This window comes from Homarus americanus, unplaced genomic scaffold (assembly GCF_018991925.1).
Source record: "Homarus americanus isolate GMGI-L3 unplaced genomic scaffold, GMGI_Hamer_2.0 scaffold23939, whole genome shotgun sequence".
Taxonomy (NCBI): Eukaryota; Metazoa; Arthropoda; class Malacostraca; order Decapoda; family Nephropidae; genus Homarus; species Homarus americanus.
The window spans coordinates 243019-265423 of NW_024755797.1; the positions used below are offsets into that span (position 1 = coordinate 243019).

A 22405-nucleotide genomic window follows, 5' to 3' on the forward strand; every position below is an offset into this window, starting at 1 on the left:
AGAGCATCTAAATCTTAAAAGAGGATTCAATCATTTATACTTAGATGAACAAAAACAAGACTCCAAACTCACTTAAAAACAACGCAGGTAATATTTTCTACCTCACTGGGTCCATTAAGCCACGAAGCAAACTCTGATTCTCCAATGTTGGTTATGGTAAAATTTTTCACCCATTTTCAGGAATGGTAAGAGACCTTTTGAGTCACTTCACTACGATGTATAGATGATGTTTAAGATGTTTTGTTTTATTTTATCTTAGGTTAAATATATGGAGTTGGGTCTTAAAGTTATTCTTTTGAGCAACTGTGCTGGCTGATAATAATCCACGCTGGCATCCACATCCACCTCTACGCCATCATTCATTACGTTATCACCCACACCAGTATCCATATCAACTATCCTTTACTCCATCACCATCCGTATCGACTTCCCCCTATACCGTCATCCATACTAACATCCACATCATCTATCCCTAAAGAGCCGTCATCCACGCCACATCCAGAAAGAAAACAGTCATCCGGTTGGCCAGTTGGCGAGTAAAAGTGCAAACATAGATAAAGCACAGGGCAGGAGCTCCGGTAATGCCTTGAAAGACCTTCGCCAAACTTTTGAGAGATAAGGAGTGATGAGTCAGACGGCAGTGGTGAATGTGTTATGGTGTGAGTGGTCGGTGGCGGCTGGGAGCTGAGGAGGAAGACTGGATGAAGTTGTCTTGTCTTGGTTTTGTTCCGGAGATGTATTGTCTATTGTCTTATTTCAGTGATATAATCTTGTTGAACATCAGGAACAGTTTCTCGGGTCTTGGCTTGTATAATGGATGCTGTCTTGTTCATACCAAGGATAATTTGCTTGTATTTTTTTTTCATGCACAAGTAATAACGTCTCATACTAGGAAGATTGCCTTGACTTGCATCAGGTAGATATCTTATACTTGGGTCGTTGTCTTGTCGAGATGATTTGATCTCGTAGCAGGGAAGTGACCTTATTACAGGCGGGCGCTGTAACTGAGTCGTGTTATTACAAAGAGGTTGTCTCTGTGTGGGGTCATCATTTTGTTGTAGATACCTGTTCTTAATGCATAGCCACTGTCTTGTTGCAACGAAAATTTAGGTGTTGCAGACGCGTGTTGCCGCAGGGCAGGGATTTTGCCTTTTTTTCGGGACGTGGTCTGTTGCATGGACGGGTTCTTGTTGTACTAGCGAGGCCCTGTTGCAGAGGCGTGATACTGCAGTGAGATTTTTTTTACTCTCTGGGACGTGGTGTTGTTGCAAGAGGCGTGGTCTTGTTGCATTGACGTTATCTTGTTGCAAGATGCGGACTCAGAATGTTTGAGAACTGTGGCACAGTTACTGAAAGAGACGAGGCCATATTTAGTGGCTTTGGATCTCCAGCTCAGAGCCAAAAGTCCAATAAACTCTAAAGTTAAATTCTCTCCCTGGCTAATTAAAAACGTATCTACCTGCCGCAATTAATTAAACAAAAGTACAAACACACGACCATGAAAATAAAAATAATTACGTTAAAACTCAGGATTTAATTAATCACAAGCATTCTTTTTTTTTCACCTCTTAAGTTAGTGGAAGAAATTAAGGTGGAAATGGTGGAAAATACTCCAACTCCGAGGAATGAGATGAACTGGAGCACCATGATCCATTCCATCAGTGGAGTGGCGGCCGGTTATGAGTCATACAGAAGAGAACTTACTTGGTGTGTGAGTGAAGACGGTGAGCAAGTTTGTAAATGATGCTCTAAGTTGGAGCTTAATCAACACAAGTTACGGAATTAATCAGTCTCTTTCTCTCTCTCTTTCTCTCTCTCTCTCTCTCTCTCTCTCTCTCTAACACACACACACTTTTTCTCATTTACCTCCAGAGAAACGGTGTATCCTTATATAACTTTACTACTACTACTATTACTACTACTACTACCCACAATCCACCCCTTCCCCTCTGCTACCCAGTTTTATTCCACTCACCCTCTCTTCTACATTTTTATTCCCCTCTCCCTCTCTTCATCAGTTTAATCCCACTTTCCCTCTCTAGTCTTATTCCCCTCTCCCTCTCTTCACCAGTTTATTCTCCTCTCCCTCTCTTCGTCTGTTTCATCTCACTCCTCTTCCTTTCTTCACCAGTTTATTCTCCTTTCCCTCCCCTATCTAGCCCTATTCCCCTCTCCCTCCCCTCTCTAGCCCTAGTCCTATTCTCATCTCCCTCTCTTCATCAGTTTAATCCCACTGTCCCTCTCTAGTCTTATTCCCCTCTCCCTCTCTTCACCCGTGTTATCTCCCTCTCCCTTACCTCCCCAATTTGTATACATTACTTCCTATTGCGTATCCGTCAGTAAACTACCACAGTGCCATTACATCCGGCCAAATACCCATTAGATTAGTTGGAATGTTAGTCATATTTCCTATAAGACTTTATTAAGATCAACATGGCTAAGAACAGCATACCTACAGCAACATGTATAATTAGACCTGTTAATGATGCTCTCGTCCTCCTTCTGTAGCAGCACAGCAACAACAACACACCCTATAACAGCATCAACAAGAACAGCAACAGCACTACTAAAACTACAAGCAACAACAACAACAACATGAACAACAACAACATACAACAACAAAACCTGAGATTTGTTGAACGCCTTCTGTTTCGCTTACCAAAGAGATAAAGACAAACTCTACACTCAGGGGAGGAAAACTCTCTCTCTCTCTCTGGCTTGGTCAAGATTCTTACAAATTTCATATTATTATTATTTTTTTATATCTGAGAATAAGATAACGTATTTGGCTATGATATATGTGTTATCTTTGTGGAGTAGGTAATGTGAGGTATTTGTTTTCCTTTTGATATCTCCCATAAGGAAAAAAAAATATCACCTATAATCCCTTTGAGAATCGGTCTTTTAATATTTTTTGGCCTTAAATATAAAATCTTCGATGAAAAATTTAACTTATCGTCTTTATTTTGGTGAATCTGTCATTTTTCACTATATATAAGGTAAAAATTCAGCGTAAGATTTTTTTTTAAGAATCCGATACCTCGGTTATATTGGGGAAGACAACAGGTAAGATCACTGTTGAGTACACTACCTGACACTCGCTCTCTTATTGGCCGAAGAAAATGTCACTTCAGTTTACGAGTACTATCCGAGGCTATTCCTTCTCAAGAAACTCGGAGGTGCGTATGAGTGTGTGTGATAAATATACACACAAACCAGTACACTACAGGTAAATTGTATACCAGTACACTACAGGTAAATTGTCAAATCATACACCTGGCACCCGGTACTGCACGTATTGTGGTTAGGTAAGATTAGATTAAGTTAAATCATGTTATATTACATTAAATCATTCAGCCAAGATTAAAGTAAATATTATACAAATTTCACAGGCAATTTACGAAAGGATTGATTTGTCATTTTGCATGTAACATATTATTTAAACAGAGAAACATAAATTGGAGATGATGCAAAAATGAGAGAGAGAGAGAGAGAGAGAGAGAGAGAGAGAGAGAGAGAGAGAGAGAGAGAGAGACTAGGTAATACACAAACTGTTGGAAGGAATATACCAGAGAGTATAAAAGCGACACAATATATTGGTCTTTATATCATATTCATAGAGAACTTTCCACTCCATTACGCCTTTTCGGATATTATTGGAAAAATATATATGTGAATATACGCGGAAAGAATACATTTTTGGGGAGGAAAATCTTTTGGTTGTTGGACAAAATCCCAACTGACCTTGTCTGATCTATCCTTTTATAACCTAACCCGAACTGACCTTTTATAACATAACCTAACCTAACCTGACCTGACCTGACCTGACCTGACCTGACACTGACCTGACCAAACATGAAATTATTCTAACTTAACCTTACCTGGTCTGACCTAGCATAACCTAATGAAACTTAACCTAAACTAGCCTTCCATAACTTAACCTACCTGTAACCTTGCTTAGCCCTAATCTTACCAAACTCAACCTAAACCAAACTAACCCAACCTTATTTAGTATGACCTAGCATTCCTAACCTCACCTAACCTAACCTAACCTAAGAAAGAGTGTAGAATAATCTCAAATTGATAAGAAAAAAAAAAAGGGTGGTGGTGGTGGAGAGGGTAGGGTTGTGAAGATCTATCTCAGGTATGTGATAACGGTACGTCCCTTGAGCTTTGCCTCGCCTCAGCTCGCCTCGTACGTAGCAAAATATAGCCTCGGTCAGCGGGTCCTCCTTCACATCTTTCATTGGGAAAAAAAATATTCAAGTGTCGTGTTAAACTTTTGACCCTGTTCTTTACTACCTGAGGGACGCGTGAAGGAGTGATTGAGGGGAGGGGAGGAGAGCCAGAGGAGGAGATAAGGTTAAGAAGGAAGACGGAGGAGGAAAAGTTAGAAAGAAGAAAAGAGAATGAGAGGGACAAGGGGAAAGAAGTAAAGAAGATAAACTGGATGTAGTAAGAGGGGAGTGGGGAAGAAGGAAGAAAGAGGAGATAGAGGGAAGCAAGAGTATGAAGAAGAAGGAATAAATATAAATAAATGAATAAATAAATAAATAAATAAATAAATAAATTGAAATTTCTTGTTATCCGTATCCAAGAGGAAAAAGGAAATGAAAGTAAAAAAATAAAATAACGTATAATAATAATAATAATAATAATAATAATAATAATAATAATAATAATAATAATAATAATAAATATACTCAAAGATTCTACAGTAGTAACCTACCTGTATATAAAGTAGGTGGCTATCATAAAGAGGTATTCAAAAGATTACTCTCTCTCTCTCTCTCTCTCTCTCTCTCTCTCTCTTCCTCCTCCTCCATCTCTAAATGAGAACCCTGTACGCCTGGGCAATATTTACATAATCAGAATTCTGTGATCAGACTTCACTCTCGTGATATTGGGCCTGGCTGCAGCTGCCTCTGAGGTATCTCCTTTGACCCGACATCACTAAACCTTTTCTTGAAGACGGACGGCTGTTTTATAAATTACCTTCAGTGAGACGGCTGTTTCATGTAAGGGAGATGCGTGTTTTATGGTGTTTTTATAAAGGAATTGGGTGTTTTATGGTGTTTTATAGAGGGAGATGGGTGTTTTATTGTGTTTTTATAAAGGAGATGGGCGGTTGGTGTTTTATAAAGGAGATGGGTGTTTTAAGGTGTTTTATAAGGAAGGTGGGTGTTTAGGTGTTCTATAAAGGGAATGGTGTTTTATAGTGTTTTATAAAGGAGATAGGTGTTTTATGGTGTTTTAGAAAAGGCGATGGGTCTTTTATGGTGTTTTATAATAGGGGTTGGGTGTTTTATGGTGTTTTTATAAGGCGATGGGTGTTTTATGGTGTTTTATAATGGAATGGGTGTTTTATGGTGTTTTATAAAGAAATTGGTGTTTTATGTTGTTTTATAAAGAGGGGGTGGGTGTTTATGGTGTTTTATAAGGGAAATTGGTGTTTTATAACGGGTGATAAGTGGTTTTATAAAGGAGTTGGTGTTTTTATAAGGGAGATGGGTGGTTTTTAAGGGGTGTGTGTTTTTTTACAATGGTAGGTGGGTATTTATAAGACAAACACATGTTTTTAATACCCCGAGAGAGACGGATATTTGTATACTGTATATTTAATGGATGATACTGATCCGTTGGCTGTCAGAATCTATATACGGATGGAATTTGGAAGAAAAAGAAAATCGTCTAAATGTGAGGTAAACAAATGAGAAGGAATATAGTATGGTGGGGTTTGGTTAATACAGATAAGAGGATCAATTTACGGGATCAGTTTACGGTTTAATGAGATACGTGAAGGAGGATATATAATTGTTTAAAAAATATATTAAGTTATTTGGGAGACTTTTGTTATCCCGATATAGAATTCAGGACCCCCCCCCTTCTCCTTCTCGATTCTCCTTCCTATATCCTCCCTATACCCTCCCTGATTTTTCTTCCTTCTCCCTCTCCCCAACTCTCACACGTCTTTCCACCCCCATCCATCTTAATCTCAGTCGTCTCCCTACTCCATCTCTACATCCGTCCCTTTCTCTTCCCCACTCCTCTACTTTCCTTCCCGACTCTTCTCCCCCAACTCTTCCCCCTCCTTTCTACCCCCTATCCCCTTGCACTGCTCCCTTTAAAACACAATCACTGGACCTGGTAATGGAGGCCAAAGTTCTGCGCACTTCTCAGAGGAACAAATGGACTGAAGTAATCTGATCCTAGAGGGAGATTTTTGTCGACCCTAACACGTGTGTGTGTGTGTGTGTGTGTGTGTGTGTGTGTGTGTGTGTGTGTGTGTGTGTGTGTGTGTGTGTGTGTGAGTGTTTGTGTGTGCGTACGCGTGTGTGTATGTGCGTGTGAATGCGTGCAAGGACAGGGGTCGAGAATGTAAATGGATGCAAACAGAATATATTTATCATTAAAATTATTTTGAAGCTATATATATATATATATATATATATATATATATATATATATATATATATATATATATATATATATATATATATATATATATATATATATATACTGTATATCCTTGTTAGCCCTTCCTCCCACGTCACCAAACACACCGCAACTAATCTGAGGTTTTTGCTGCATTAAAGCCGCCTCAACTCAGTTTATTCTGGGAGCCAATTCACCTAATTCCAGACTACTGGAGCCACGGCCTCGCTTTATGCGGGTTCCCTCATCACCACAGCCGTTCTCCTCACTTTTTTAATACTTGAGGCACTACAGCCCTCGTGGGGATCTGTGGGCGAGAGCTTTTTTTAATTCATCGCTCGTGCCCTTTGATTAGAAACCACCAAAAGCGTTGAATCCCTTTACGATTTTTTCAGTGCAGTATCGCATTTTGTTTTCTTTCCGCTTCTTACTAAAACCCGATATCTCTTTTTTTTCATAGGTATTGAAGAATTTCCTTGAATATACTGCACCATGTTTGTACAGTGAGTGTTATGTTACTCATGAGAAGCTTTGTGTAAGAAAGTACGACTCGGATTCTCAAGCAGGACAACGTGATTACCAAAGCTTTAATGAGTTAAATTATAAGTCCCTTGGGGCAGACGAAGGTATACAAGGCTCCCTGTATCCTCACCACCAACCTCACTAAAACTAAACTAAGAAGAAGGTACAACATATCTGCCTGTATCGCCTCGCATGTGATACGTGACACCTGTGCCTCATGCCACAAACTGAGGGTTGACTGTAACACATGACACAGGTCCGTGTGACTAATGTTATAAATTGACTCTTACCTTTCTTGAGTTACCTGTGTATAGTTCATGTGTTTGAATGTAGAAAGAAAATTAATAAGATAAAACAAGAGTCTGGTAGTTTCTTGTATTTTTAGCTTGCCTGAATAGCAAGGTTTACTTGACCATGGATGTCCAGATGATGACAAGGTCAAACACGTTATCCTGAGGAAGGTTGAGCCGAAGTTTCAAAAGCAAGTGAGTGTTGGTGCGTAGATAAACAAGACGGAATAGCGTCTTCACGTGCCAGGTATCAGTAAAGACTCGAGGGAGGGAGAGACCGGCACAAACTACCCCAACCATCGACTGACTCAACACAAACACACACCTCGAGAAGTTTACTTGTGTGGAAGTCTAACAGAAACTCAGGAACTTTGCTCGTGTGAATATCTTTGTCGGAATAACCAGCAGGAACTGAAGATGTTTACTGGTTGCCGTGTGCCGCAGGAAGCCATAAAGTTGTATTTTCAGAATTCTTTCAAAGAATACAAATATAGTTACCAGTCGGAATCCTCTGCCAGTAATAGAGAAAGAAGTTTACTGCCCGAGTATACAGTACATACTAAAGCATTCCACTGTTAACACACAGAAAAAAAAAAATTTCCACACAGATAATAATGATCTTTCTTTTTTATGAATTTTAGGGCTGAGTTTGGCAATTATCTTTATTTACATTAGGAGTGAGGCGTACGAGTGCTTACCGTACTCGCCTCCTCTGCTGAGGCTCGCTACTCGTTCGTTCAATCCTGGGACACTTCCAGTCCACCCAGCTGTAAGTGGCTACCAAACTTTATAAGTTGGGGAAGTAAAGGCGGTCGAATAAAGTGCCAGCCATGCTATCTCCTTACGTAGTGAAGGCTTGGTTATACTGTGTGCTAAATCCACACTGTCTCAAACGCCCAGTCACGCCTATGGGATAAACTTCTTTTTTATTGGTACGAGAGTAATTCTAGGTGTGTTAGTTGTTACGAATATTTCCTTTCTTATCATGATTAAAACTCATATTTCTCGTTAAGAAATTTCTGTATCTGCACCGATACCTAAATCTTTGCTTTTCATGTTTATATCGTAATAAAGTTTCTGATTCTAATTATATTTTTTTCCCATTCGTGATCACCTTTCATTATTGTTGGTATCTTCTCGTTAACGGTTTATCATAATGACTTCCATCTGTAAACCATCCGTGTTTGTGGGTCATTAAACCACACATGAGCGTTCATCTTGTCTGGCTACCATGAGTGTATCATTGTGGGGTGGTGGAGACTCTAAACACCGTTGACTGCTTGCTCGAGCTGACACTATGCAACACGTAATCCTGTTGACAGTTCGAGGGTTTATCACACGGGTCCAGCTGTCATGAGCAAGGATTACACGGCCCGTATCCTCTAAGACAGGTCTCAACTCGAATTACTATGTACTGGTTCGTCTGTTTCGATGCATGGAATTATCTCAAACCTCATGGTGGTGTGTGATTGGACTGTGTTGAAGCGGGGGAGACAATAAGGTTGTTATGAGGCCAAGTGTAAACAGCGACAGTGTCAACTCGACTCGGATTAGTGTGCTTAGCTGGGATCTATGTCAAGGCTTATTACTGCAACCCGACACCGGTAAAAGAATAACAATAACCAAAGTGTGTCAAATCAACGAGAGCGAGAGAGGGAGAGAGAGATGAGGGGGGGAGGGGGGGGCAGTTTCAACACGACAAGTACGAGAATTTTTATCGTGACCTTCAACTGGTCGGTTTTGTTCCTATCAAAAGAATATGTGAACGTCGAGGGGACGGTGGGGGGCTGGAAGGGGCTGCAAGGACCCGAGGGCTTTATGCTGGTAAAATAAGACCCAAAGAGAATCCCTTTTCCGACGAAAATGGTCAGTTAAGTGAATTGAGTGGAAGAAAATACGAGGATGAGAGATCGTTTTTTAGGGCAGTTATGATATGCTAGGCTTTGTGGTCAAGGCTCTACCATGCAAAGGTTACTCGGGTACACAGTCTCTCTCTCTCTCTCTCTCTCTCTCTCTCTCTCTCTCTCTCTCTCTCTCTCTCTCTCTCTCTCTTCTCTCTCTCTCTCTCTCTCTCTCTCTCTCTCTCTCTTACATAACAGTTAGTCCAGACGGTTGACAATGCATCATGCCTTTACGAGAGTCATAAAACTGAAGGCCAGCTCGGCGCACCTCTACACTATATTATTTTTACACAGCCCAGCCTTGCCACAGCCGAGGGAAGGTTCCTCACTGTAATCTAGTTAGAAGTTTCCATCCTTCAGTCCGATCCAATGTCACGGGCAATAAGACTACCGGGAGAAAATGCGTCTTCGGTGTCCCTGTGTATGTGTCACACTGCCGAGGCCCAGTGAATTGTTTATGCCGGTATTGTAACCTAACCTAACTTTAAGTGAAGATTGACGCATGCGCACAAATGCCCAGGAGGTGTTGCCCATAGACCTTATTTCATCAGAGAATCTATTTCCCAGACATCTCATTTTCCAGAGGCATTATTTCCCATAGACCATTTCCAAGAGTCTTTATTTCCCAGAGATCTCATTTCACAGAGAATTTATTTCCCAATACACCTGATTTCAACCCAACGCAGAGTCTTCTACGTGAACTAACGACTAATTATCTTTTAATATACTGACGCTGGTTGCCTACGTGTTGCTTTGTCTCCCTGATAGTAGTGATAAACTACTTCCTCACTTTATCTACACAAGTTCCCAATGGCTTCCTGCTTTTTTTTCTTATCGTGACTATACTCTCTCTCTCTCTCTCTCTCTCTCTCTCTCTCTCTCTCTCTCTCTCTTCGATATAACATCCACCGTCATCACCATGATCTCCCTCTCTCCTACCACCACCCCTCCTCCTCCTCTACCACCACCCCTCCTCCCACTCCTCTACCACCACCCCTTCCTCCCACCATTCCTCCACCCCACTTCCGTACCACACAGCCCCTATCACCACCAGCACCCCTTCCCCTTCTCCCCTACCACCACCATTACCACCACCACCTCATCAAGCTGATATCTACTTAATTACTTTTTATTTCCTCTACCCTCCCCCCCTCCTTCCTTCCTCCCACACGTTCCCTCCTCCTTCTCTTATCTCCCTCACCCCCCTCACCTCAACTTTGACCAGGTCTATTAATACCCCCCCACCTGTTCCCTCCTGCCAACCCCTCCTTACCACTTTCACCTTGCCCACCTCCCTAATTATTCTTTCTCTCTCTCTTCTTTATCCTCTCTCTCCTTTACTTCCTCTGCCTCCTTGTATTATCGCCTCCTCTCTCCCACTCTCCCTGCCATCCTCCTTCCCTACATCCCCCCCCTTCTCACTTCCTAATATCCTCTTTTCCCTCCATCCTTCCTTCATTAATCCTCCCTCCCCTTTCCACCTTGTGCACTCTTCCCTCCCAATCCCACTCACCTCATCCATCCTATTCCCCTCCTCCATCCCACTCTTCTCCTCCATCCCACTCCCTCCTCCATCCCACTCCCCTCCTCCATCCTATTCCCCTCCTCCATCCCACTCCCTTCCTCCACATCCCACTCCCTTCCTCCATCCCACTCCCCTCCTCCATCCCACTCCCCTCCTCTCACCCCTCTCCCCTCCTCTCACTTCAGGATACGCGTTTCAGCACTTTGATGGTCTAATAAATTTATCGTTATTTAAAAATTGAGTTACACCATGTCACGAGTTTATTATGAAATTGTCTAATTGGGGACGAAGTGAGGAAAGGAACAAGATGCAGACACAAGAAACGAACAGGACGTGGAATAGAGGGCGCTAGTCCCAATAAGAATAAGGGAATGGAAAGAACATGATAAAGTGAGATAATTATTAGTTATCCTATTGTAACTATATTCTGTGAACCGGCATTAAGTTTAGTTAGATAATATTTAATGATAGTTTTTATTAAGATTATTTACATAAGAGTTGTTTATTAAAGGTTTCGTTATTGCGTTATTATGTGTGTATATGTAGTGTTTAAATGAAATATAAGAGATAGTAAGACATATAATGGGAGTATCTTTGGTGATGACAGAATGGACGGGGCAGTAAATAAGAGAGAGAAAGAGAGAGAATGAGGAAGAAAGATAAGGGGGTGTGTTCTCTCAAGAGTGATTTACAGCGATGTGATCAGGAATAATAAAGTGTGTGTGTGTGTGTGTGTGTGTGTGTGTGTGTGTGTGTGTGTGTGTGTGTGTTTGTGTGTGTGCGTTAACCTAATCTATATATATATTTTTAAGACCTAAAATTCCCAAACGAAATATGCATTATCCTGTTCCTCTTCGCATTCTCAATCTATTGTTTTTTCTTTAGTCAACTATTTTATTTATTTTTTCCTATTCAGAATCACGTTGAATAAAACTTTGGATCGACAGTTTATATATAAAAGGTAGAAATTTAGTATAATTGGGGGAGGGGAGGTAAAACGAATGTCCTTTGTGGAAATTTAATACAAAAAGGGAAAAAAATGGAAGGAATATACAAGTTATCTACGAAATCTCGATGTTTTTTCACACTAGTTGGAATGATGGTGATGCTGTAGTGACCAGTGTGTGTGTGTGTATACCTGACAGTATCTCTACATGTTTCTTTCTGAATGTGTGTGTTTATGTGACTGGGTGAAGGTGTGTATAGGTATACTGTGTGGTTGTACGTTTATAAACACACACACACACACACACACACACACACACACACACACAAGGACCTGGAGGGCCAGTTCACGCCAAAGGATTGAGAGCGTTCAACCAAAGGACCTCGTGACTGACTGAACCACGAGGCTTTGAACACGTCGACCAATACAATGGCTCTGACGCTGTATTGAGACTGATAGTTCGATTTGTAGCCCTCCCTGTAGATACTGTAGTTTACCTTGATTATACCGTTCAATATCCCGTTATTAGATGGAGAGAAAATAACTTAGATGATAGTAATCCAATTATAGTAAAAAATATCACACGTATTTACACTTAAACTCATTTTCTGTTGGTTGTCTGTCTGTACACGACTTTGCAACACAACACGCTTGGTACGGTCAAATACGGCCCACAACATGCTTGGGACGGTCAAATACGGCCCTCAACACACTTGGTACGGTCAAATACGGCCCTCAACACACTTGGTACGGTCAAATACGGCCCTCAACACACTTGGTACGGTCAAATACGGCCCTCAACACACTTGGGACGGTCAAATACGGCCCACAACACACTTGGTACGGTCAAATACGGCCCTCAACACACTTGGTACGGTCAAATACGGCCCTCAACACACTTGGGACGGTCAAATACGGCCCACAACACGGACTCCGTTTACTGAGACACCTCTGTATTCTCAGGTGTCACACAGGTTTATTGATCTGGGTACAGAGTCTTAAGAGTCTCAGTACGTTGAAGCCTCCGCCTCCTTATCTTCGTGACTAGAGCACATCTTACTGGCAGGGCCACAGGTCCGAAAATATTATGTCGAAAATTACCTCAAAATCACAATACAATGGGAATTCACCAATCATAATTTAAAGGGACGAAATTAGCGTAAATAGTCTTTTTATATCAGAATCCTAAACGTGAAATTAAAAAAAAATGGTAAATTAATTTATTTTCGCCGTAATCACAAATTTTTTTATTATGTCTGTCTCACAAAAGAAAGGATAAAATTATGAAGAAAAAAATTACATCAAAATTGCATTGAGACTCTACCCTAACTAGATTCCCTCGCTCATTTCCAGTTTGCCGGAAGAAAAAAATCTGATTTACGAGTCTCCGAGAAACTAGGTTTTGAACTCACATTATCAATGGAGCACAAATTGAATTATTTCCCCATAACAGAGAATAAGGGAACGTATCTATTTACGACAGAATTTCAGTACAATTGTCTAATTTATTAGGGCTGCCATCTCTTAGACCGTATTACATATGACACCCCCTGGCTTGTATTCCTCACTAGCGCCATCTAGTGAGCAAAAAAATAAACTAAACTTTTTCTTATAATAAAAACAACATCAACATTAACAAAGAACAGCGTCTAGCACTCCGGTTCACAGGGTAATGACGCAGATATCAAAGCGTACGTCAGACGGAAGTTCGCCCGGCTGCTTCCTGTCCTGGCGTTCTGAGAATCCGCGTTTTCAGTACTTAATTTATAATGTTGTTTTTTATTTGTTTTTATATTCAACTTCAGTTAATACGGTTCATAATTACCTGTGGTTGAGTAAAGGTGTGTAGGCTAGATTGATTACCCCTTCATCAGGATTAACGCCCCTTTCATCTCACCCCTTTCCTTCCCCCCTTTTTTCTTTCTCCCCTTTTATTTCTCCCCTGACTCTTCAATTATTCCATCTTCTCTTTACTACTTTACCTTCCTCCTCGTTCATTCAGTTTTTTCCTCTGACTCCCCAATTCTTCCTTCTTCCCTTTACCTCCTCCTTTTTCTTCTCTCTTCTTTCTTCACCCTCTTTAACCCCGACCTCACTTTCCTCTTCCCTTCATCTAGTTCCCTCTCATCTTTTTTTTTCCCTTTCTCGCTTCGGTTTCCTTATCAATCATCCCCTACATACGATTTTCCTTTTCCTTCCCTTCGATCTTTCCCGTTTTTTATAATAACCTCCCTCTCTATCTACTTATCTCTCCATTCTCCCTTCCCACCCTCTCCTCCTTTCCTATTTACATCTCCTCTCTTCTCCTTTTCCTTACTTATTTATCTCTCCCTTTCTTTCCCTCCCTCTTTCCGACAGATTTTTCCTCTCCCCCTTTTCACCGATTCTCTCACTCCCCTCTCCCTCACTCTCCCTTTCACCCTCTCTCTCCCTCCCATCTCCCTCATTCCCCCCTCAATTTACCCTCACCCCCAACCCCCTCACTTTACGCCTAATTAAACTGTATTGGGGATGAGTAGAAAGTTGTTTACATATGCGAGGGAGAGAAGAAGAGAGGTTGATTGGCTAAGACAGACTCAAGCCTCCACCCTCCATGTAGACTCAAGCCTCCACCCTCCATGTAGACTCAAGCCTCCACCCTCCATGTATAGACTCAAGCTTCTACCGTCCATGTAGACTCAAGCCTCCACTCTCCATGTATAGACTCAAGCCACCACCCTCCGTGTACTGTACAAACACACGAACTCTCATTAACAAACACAAATAATACAAACATATACTGTACACATTGAAAAGCAATCATCTGAAAACATAACACAGACTAAAACACACGTAGACAAACATAGAAACATACAAAAAAAACACCCGTGTTACAGCATAATAACACACACACACACACACACACACACTCACACACACACACACACACACACACACACACACACCGATTACCGTAATCCTCTCCGTGAATCTGGAAAGGATTAGTTAAGTTGAAACCTGGAAAGAATAAAAAATAAATAGAAAAAACATTTTTTATCGCTGAAAAATATTTGGTGTGTGTGTGTGTGTGTGTGTGTGTGTGTGTGTGTGTGTGTGTGTGTGTATGTGTACGTGAATGTGCAAGAGAGAGTTGTGTGTATATTATATATGTGTATGTGTGTGTGTGTGTGTGTGTATGCGTACGTGAATGTGGAAGAGAGAGTTGTGAGTATATTATATATGTGTATTTGTGTACTAATCGTATTGGAAATTTGTGTAAGTTTCAACGTTTGTAAGTATGCGTGTGTGTACAGGTGTTTACAGGTGTTTTTCTTTTAGTTCTCTTCATTACTGATGCCATTTTACCTTTCTTTACAGGTAAGTATACTGGGCTGTGATGGCGTCAACTTGCTCGTCACGTCGGGGTAAGATATAAACATTCCTCAGTCATTTTCTCTGAATTAAAAACAACAAAAAAATACATGTCTTTTTTCCCCCTGCTTATTATGTTGGGTCATTACTGGAAATATTTACCGAACTGTGTTAATTTTGGGGGGACTAAATCTCATTATTTGTATTATTATTATTATTATTATTATTATATGTAGTCGTAGTACAAGTTATAGTAATACCTGTAGTAGTAGTAGCAGATAGCCCTAATCACACTCCTGCAATCACCTACCCTGTTTACACCCCCCAAAAACCGGTTACCAATTTTGTGATAAGGGGGGCGTGTTGTCTGCATATTTACTGCATCTGTTACGTGGTTCCCGGCTGAGCCAATCGATACGCCGCGGTGATGGCTACGTATCTTTTGTTTACGTTCACTTGGACGGAAAAATGATGTTGGTTGGTTTGATAAATGGATGAAGTGCATGAATAGATGTAACGAGAGTGTGTGTGTGTACCGCCATATGTCTCCTCTTTGAAAATGGCTTGAAATTCGAAGTAAGTGTGTGTGTGTGTGTGTGTGTGTGTGTGTTTTAGATATGCGGTATTCCATGTTCTTCAAATACACCAAGTAATTGTCAACAGCATTTCAAAAGACAAATATTTGTACACACTTACTCACGGGCCACAACTACACAGCACCACAACAAAACAACACACCACAATACACCACACCGCACCACACAAACTACATCACAGCACACCATACCGCAACCAGCCACACCACACAACACCGCCGGTGGAACTTTAGACAGAGACCAGAAATGGCCACTTGGGAATCTGGGAGACTCGTAACTTTAATATTGCTAATGCAAAATTGGCTGAGGGGGAGGGGCGAGAGGGGGAGAGGGGGGGGCCTGGATCATTACAAGGATTAAGCCTCGGGGTCCTCTCCTCTCTGTTTTATAGTCATTAAGGTAAAAGTCTTAATCTAATTACCACTACAGGTAGAGAGGAGGTAAGATGATATTTCCACTAGCTCCTCATCCTCAAAGGTTCGTTCGAGTGAAATTATTCAACTCAATCTAGAAAAGCGAGAGAAAATATAAAATGGTTCTCTTTCACCCCATGGGATAAAGATGTCGGCTAAATTGGATAAAGACTCTACCGTAATGATATATATATATATATATATATATATATATATATATATATATATATAATTTTAGCCTTCAGTTAAAGGGAAGAACGTAACATTAGGGTGTCCTTAAAAGAGTTAAGTAACTGATGAATGGTTTTTAGAAATTTAATGTTTGCTTGTTGGTTGGTTGGTTTTTATTTACATATGAAAGATCGAGTTTGAATTTTTTTTTTCGAAGATGAGAAAATAGTAGGCAGTGGGGTGAAACAAAAGAAGGTGGGATGAAACAGTCAATACGAGAGTGAAACAGGACACATACGAATGAAACAATACGCCTAAGAGTGAAACGGCACACATAAGGGTGAGAAAAAAACCTAATTGAAGCTTATGGTTGTTGGGAGGTTTAAAAATACTGTGAGGTGGAGGATCTGAAGTCTAGTTTGTGGGTTTCAGGTAATAGTTGTTGAAAAATAAAGAGAAGAAGAGAAGTTTACTCTCTCTCTCTCTCTCTCTCTCTCTCTCTCTCTCTCTCTCTCTCTCTCTCTCTCTCTCTCTCTCTCTCTCTCTCTCTCTCTCTCTCTCTCTCTCTCTCTCTCTCTCTCTCCACATAAAATAATATCTCAACCCTAATACAAAATTAAATCACAAATTTATACAACAACAACAAAACAAAATACAGTAATAATACAACTCCCAATTTCCAGCCCTCACTCCCTTCTCTGCCTCTCTGCCCCCAAGAAAAAACAAATATAAAAAACTTTTACTAAATAAAAAGAAAAAATCCCCTCCCCCCCCCTCCCATCCCACCAACACAAGGCGCTCCTCAAAAAAGGGGGGGGGGCGGGGGGTGAAGGAGGAAGGGGGGGGGAGAAGACAAAAAACGTTTTAGTGTTGTGGAAAAGATCAAAGACAAACGTTAAGGCTTAAGTAAAACGTTGCTTAGTATCATCCTTTCCTGTTCACACATTCCCCCCCTCATTGTAGTGCAGTGGTCGGGAGGAGAGGGGGAGGGAAAGGCACACACTCTATCTTATTCATTTGGGTTTAAAAAAAGAAAAAAAATCTTATCTTTTGTTGAGGAATGATCCACAAAAAGACGTAAGTTGTTTCAGATGTTTTAAGTAAAGAAGAGGATTTTTTTTTTTTTTTTTTTACAGGAGATGCCATTAAGATGATTACTATGTGATGATGATGAAGATGGTGATGTTGTTGATAATATAATGAAAGTGAGGAAGTTATGATGTTAGTCGTGATTATGACACACACACACACACACACACAGCTTAGTAATCGTCCAATCACCTGGAAGAGAACACAAAACACACACATCCAAACATCATCCCCCCCTCCCTCACCTCCCTTCCCCTCCCCTCAACCCACCCACACACAAAAAATAAGTGTAGGACAAACAAATAGATATTGACCATTGTCGCTCCCACACCCTGAAATCATATGAGGACAGAAGGTGGTGATGAAGAAGCCGTAATATCCCCTTCAGAAGAAAACGACACATGTTATTACCTCTCACGTATCAATATGAAAGAAAGGGGAAAATCTTGAAAGAGTCACACAAAAGGGAAAGGAGGGAAGGGGGGGGAGGGGGAGAATGTCCTAAATAAATTGAGTAAGAAAGGAACGGACTGGTGAGGGAAAAAGAGGAAAATCACCTCGTGGGATCCTCGTCTACCTCTTGAGCAATAGGAAAAAAAAAATATCTTGTCCTGTATATTTTTTTTTCCTACCGAGAGAGAAGGATATTTTCTTTCTTGTATACCTTAACTGTCAAGATCGTAATATAAAAAAAAATTATTTCTATATACCCTATACAAGTTCTTAAAGGAGAATAAGCTGTTAAGTTATGTGTTGTTGACGTGTGTGTGTGTGTGTGTGTGTCAGCTTGGTTGTCAATCGCTTCGTCCTTACATAACTCTGTCTACCTGTTTTCACTAATGTCAATCTACCTGTCAACTTATACCACCCTTTTCCACTTTCTCGTTCTGTCTATTTTTATGTAAATATCAGCAAGTGTTTTCTGTCAACTTCCTCAAGAGTTACACTGAATAACCCAAGGAACAGTTGATCCTCTTGGTCGACTTCCACAGCTACGAAACCTCTACCGCAAATACGAGACCAATTCCGCAACTACGAGACCTCTTCCGCAACTACGAGACCTCTTCCGCAACTACGAGACCTCTTCCGCAACTACGAGACCTCTTCCGCAACTACGAGACCTCTTCCGCAACTATGAGACCTCTTCCGCAACTACGAGACCTCTTCCGCAACTACGAGACCACTTCCGCAACTACGAGACCTCTTCCTCAGTACGGGACCTTATTTTTTGTCTGGTCGTGTTATCAGTGAACCTTGTGTGACCCTTTCCGGTGAGTGGGAGGACAATGGTAAGGTTAGGTAGGTCGAGGGACACCAGAAAAAGGACTAAGGTGATGCTAGGGGTGGGGGGGGGAGATGATCGTGCTGATGCTGTGATAAAGAGTGTACTTGTTGCTGTCCTTTGTTCCTAAGAGCTGAGGGTATCTTTATTAACACCCACTCCACTCGTTGTTTAGCTCTCTCTCTCTCTCTCTCTCTCTCTGTCTCTCTCTCTCTCTCTCAATTGGATTCGACAGCTGTTCCAGATTAAACACTGGGGACTATTGACTCACCGGTCGGTCTGGTTTAAACTGTGTACAGAGGACATAGTCAACAAGAATATCTAATCTTGGTGTAGAGGTACTCACGTTTTTGCTCTCTCTCTCTCTCTCTCTCTCTCTCTCTCTCTCTCTCTCTCTCTCTCTCCAATGAAAAGGGGAATATCCTGTAAGAGTCTACCGAACACCAGTTACTTGGAAACTAGAACTGGAAAATATCGCCCATTTATCTTTTGAGAATTAGTAAATAACATAAGATAAATATAAATGGATTACAACGCTGGTTTCTTCTCCTCATTAGAGACAAACTCCTCACGAATTACACAAACCACCAACTTCCTCCCTTCTAACTACAAGATAAGTTAAACATTAGGATGAAACCAAACAAGAGAGAGATTATGTTGTGTATCACTCCCCCATCCCACGCCCTTCTTTTAGTAATGTTAACCACGGGGAGTGAGGGGGAAGGGTGGCGATACTCCCACAGCGCCACACGTGAAGTTGTCTGTTCTCCCTGGAATTATCTCATTTAAGTAACAACTCCATAATACATAAATTACAGTGGAGTCAAATGTGAATCAAAATCCTACCGCAAATAGAATGTATCTTCAATTATAAAAGATACATAGGTGTCAAAAATCAAACTAAGACTCAAACCAAGCTTAAAAAAGTTAATGGAAGGCATCCTCTAAAATCATCTATGACATATACACAGAAAAAGTATCTAAAATGGCATAAAAATCACACAGATTCAACCCTAACCTGATGTGTCTCAATTATGGCAGACGAGTCTAACGCACTAATCTTTCACAATCGTCAACCTCAAGTCACAATCGTCAACCCCAAGTCACAATCGTCAACCCCAAGTCACAATCGTCAACCTCAAGTCACAATCGTCAACCCCAAGTCACAATCGTCAACCTCAAGTCACAATCGTCAACCCCAAGTCACAATCGTCAACCCCAAGTCACAATCGTCAACCTCAAGTCACAATCGTCAACCCCAAATCGTCAACCTCAAGTCACAATCGTCAACCCCAAGTCGATTGATTCTCATACCCTCAGAGGAGAGAGAGAAAATAGTATTGCCGATAGGAGTCCTGGTGAAAAGGGCAACCCAGCGTGAAGAATACCAAGGGGGGCGTCCCACAAAGATTCCCTGTTGGTGTAGGTCGATGGCTTGTGTAAAGGTATGCAGAGAGGTAAGGGTGAGAAATACAGGGACGTTAGGGTGTAGAAAGGGTGAGAGTGAAGGTGTGAGAGTGAGGGTGTGAGAGTGAGGGTGAGAGAGTGAGAGTGATGGGGTGAGAGTGAGGTGTGAGAGTGAGGGTGTGGGTGAGAGTGAGGTGTGTGAGAGAGTGAGGGTGAGAGAGTGAGAGTGATGGGGTGAGAGTGAGGTGTGAGAGTGAGGGTGAGAGAGTGAGGGTGAGAGAGTGAGAGTGATGGGGTGAGAGTGAGGTGTGAGAGTGAGGGTGAGAGAGTGAGAGTGAGGGTGAGAGAGTGAGGTGTGAGAGTGAGGGTGAGAGAGTGAGAGTGATGGGGTGAGAGTGAGGTGTGAGGTAGATATTAAGATATGCATCAGTGAAGAGGACATATGGAGCATCATAGCTCCCTCGTGTAAGCTTGTTGATAAAAGACGACCACAGAAGACGACCATTATTAGCCCTAAGTTTGATAGGGTCACGTCTATGTTTAGTATTAATTAATAAATAATAATAACTGGGTGGACATTTGGCTAAACTGACGGATGAGGACAATTGGGAATTTTCCTCTCAGTGACTTTCTGAAATTTTTAAACTGTTGGTTGTTTGAGAGAAAAAATATCGAGCGAAGGATTGATATTGGTTACGATATTGTATATATATTTACAACATACAGCTCGTGTGAATACATACAAACATTCACTTAGCATTGTTGACATGCGTTCTTCAAGCCTTTATTGATATACGAGTGTTATATATATACACATTAAATAGAAGTATGTTAGTATATATGTAAGCTGTCGGTCGAAAACAATTAGAAGAATAACATTAATTAGAACACACCAATAGAAATTATAGTTATATTGGCACCCCGCTTCCTGTAGTTCAAATTATTTCTCTAAAAAAAAATTAATGACTCGTTTAGAAACATTGATGACACTATTTCCTCCCTCTTTCTTCATTATCTTTGTATTATTTTTCTTATACGAGTATATAACATGAACTGAGTCCCATATATTCCAGGTGGTTGGGTAGCGCTAATGAGTTCCTGATAACGACGCAGGGACGACAAGTGTAAAGAGTGGTGTTGCAACTTGTCGTCTTCACATTTCATTAATACACTTTTAAGTTGAGTTAATGGATTAGTGTAATTGTTATCCTTGTTAGGCACTTAAAGACCTTAGTAGTAGTAGTAGTAGTAGTAGTAGTAGTAGTAGTAGTAGTAGTAGTAGTAGTAGTAGTAGTAGTAATATCAGTATGTTTCTCTTCCTATTAACCAAAAGACGAAAGACAGACGAAAACACCATCTTAAATTAAATGTTTATTATAAAATTATAGGTTAGGTTAGGTTAGGTTAGGTTAGGTTAGGGAAAAGAGTGCTACTGTATATCATTCTTACCAGCCATACGATTCTCATTTCGTGTTCTGTTCTGTTCACGTTCTCTCTATCTCCACTTTTTCTCTATCTCTCTTCCTATCCGTCTCCTTATCTCTCTTCCTATCCTTCCTATCCATCTCCTTATCTCTCTTCCTATCCTTCCTATCCGTCTCCTTATCTCTCTTCCTATCCTTCCTATCCGTCTCCTTATCTCTCTTCCTATCCTTCTTATCCGTCTCCTTATCTCTCTTACAATCTGTTTATTTCCCTATCTCTATCCCTTTCCTTCCCACCTCTTTATCTCTCTTCCTATCCCTCTCACAATCCTTCACATCTCTCTCTTTATCTCCCACCCTATCCCCCTTCCTCTCCCTCTCTAACTATCCCTCTCACCCTCGTCTCTCTGCATCTCTCATCTTAACCTCCCTCTATCTCTCTCCCTTCCTACCCACCCCACTCTTTCTATCAATCCTTCCACACCATCTCTGCTCAACCTTCACCCTCTCCTCTCACCCCCTCCTTCACCCTCCCTTCCTCACCTCTCACTTCCGCCAATCTCTGCCTCAATGACGCAAAAAATAAAAAACTCACCCTTCACCCCCTCCCTCCCCCACAACAGGAGGCTCACACAGAGGCCACTGTAAATAATGAGGTGACGGGTGGGGGAAGTGCACAGAGAGGGAGGTCAGCTCTTGGTGGTCAACAGGCAGCGGTAAATAGAGAGGAGGAGGAGAGAGGAGAGAGGAGGGAGGAGGAGGAGGAGGAGAGGAAGAGGGAAGAAGAGGAGAAGGCACAATAGGAACAGGGGAGGAAGAGAGAGAGAAAGAGAGTGGGGGGAAAGGAAGGAAAATATAAAGAAGAATTCGAGAAAAGAAGATAAAAGGGATAGAGGATAGGAAAGAGGCGGAAAAGAGGGAAGGAAATGAATAATTAAAAGACGATGATAAAAAAATAGGAGGAGGGAAGAATGATAAAGCAGAATTGGAGAAAGGAAAAGATAAAGAAGAGATATAGAAAAGGTTTACCTCCTCGCCTTAAGGTTGAAACAC

The 22405-nt window shown here is 41.2% G+C and overlaps 1 pseudogene; it reads left to right on the top strand.

The window, feature by feature from the left end:
* Nucleotides 1-1597: 1597 nt before the first annotated feature.
* LOC121856664 overlaps nucleotides 1598-22405 on the top strand; it is a 144867-nt pseudogene continuing 124059 nt past the window's right edge.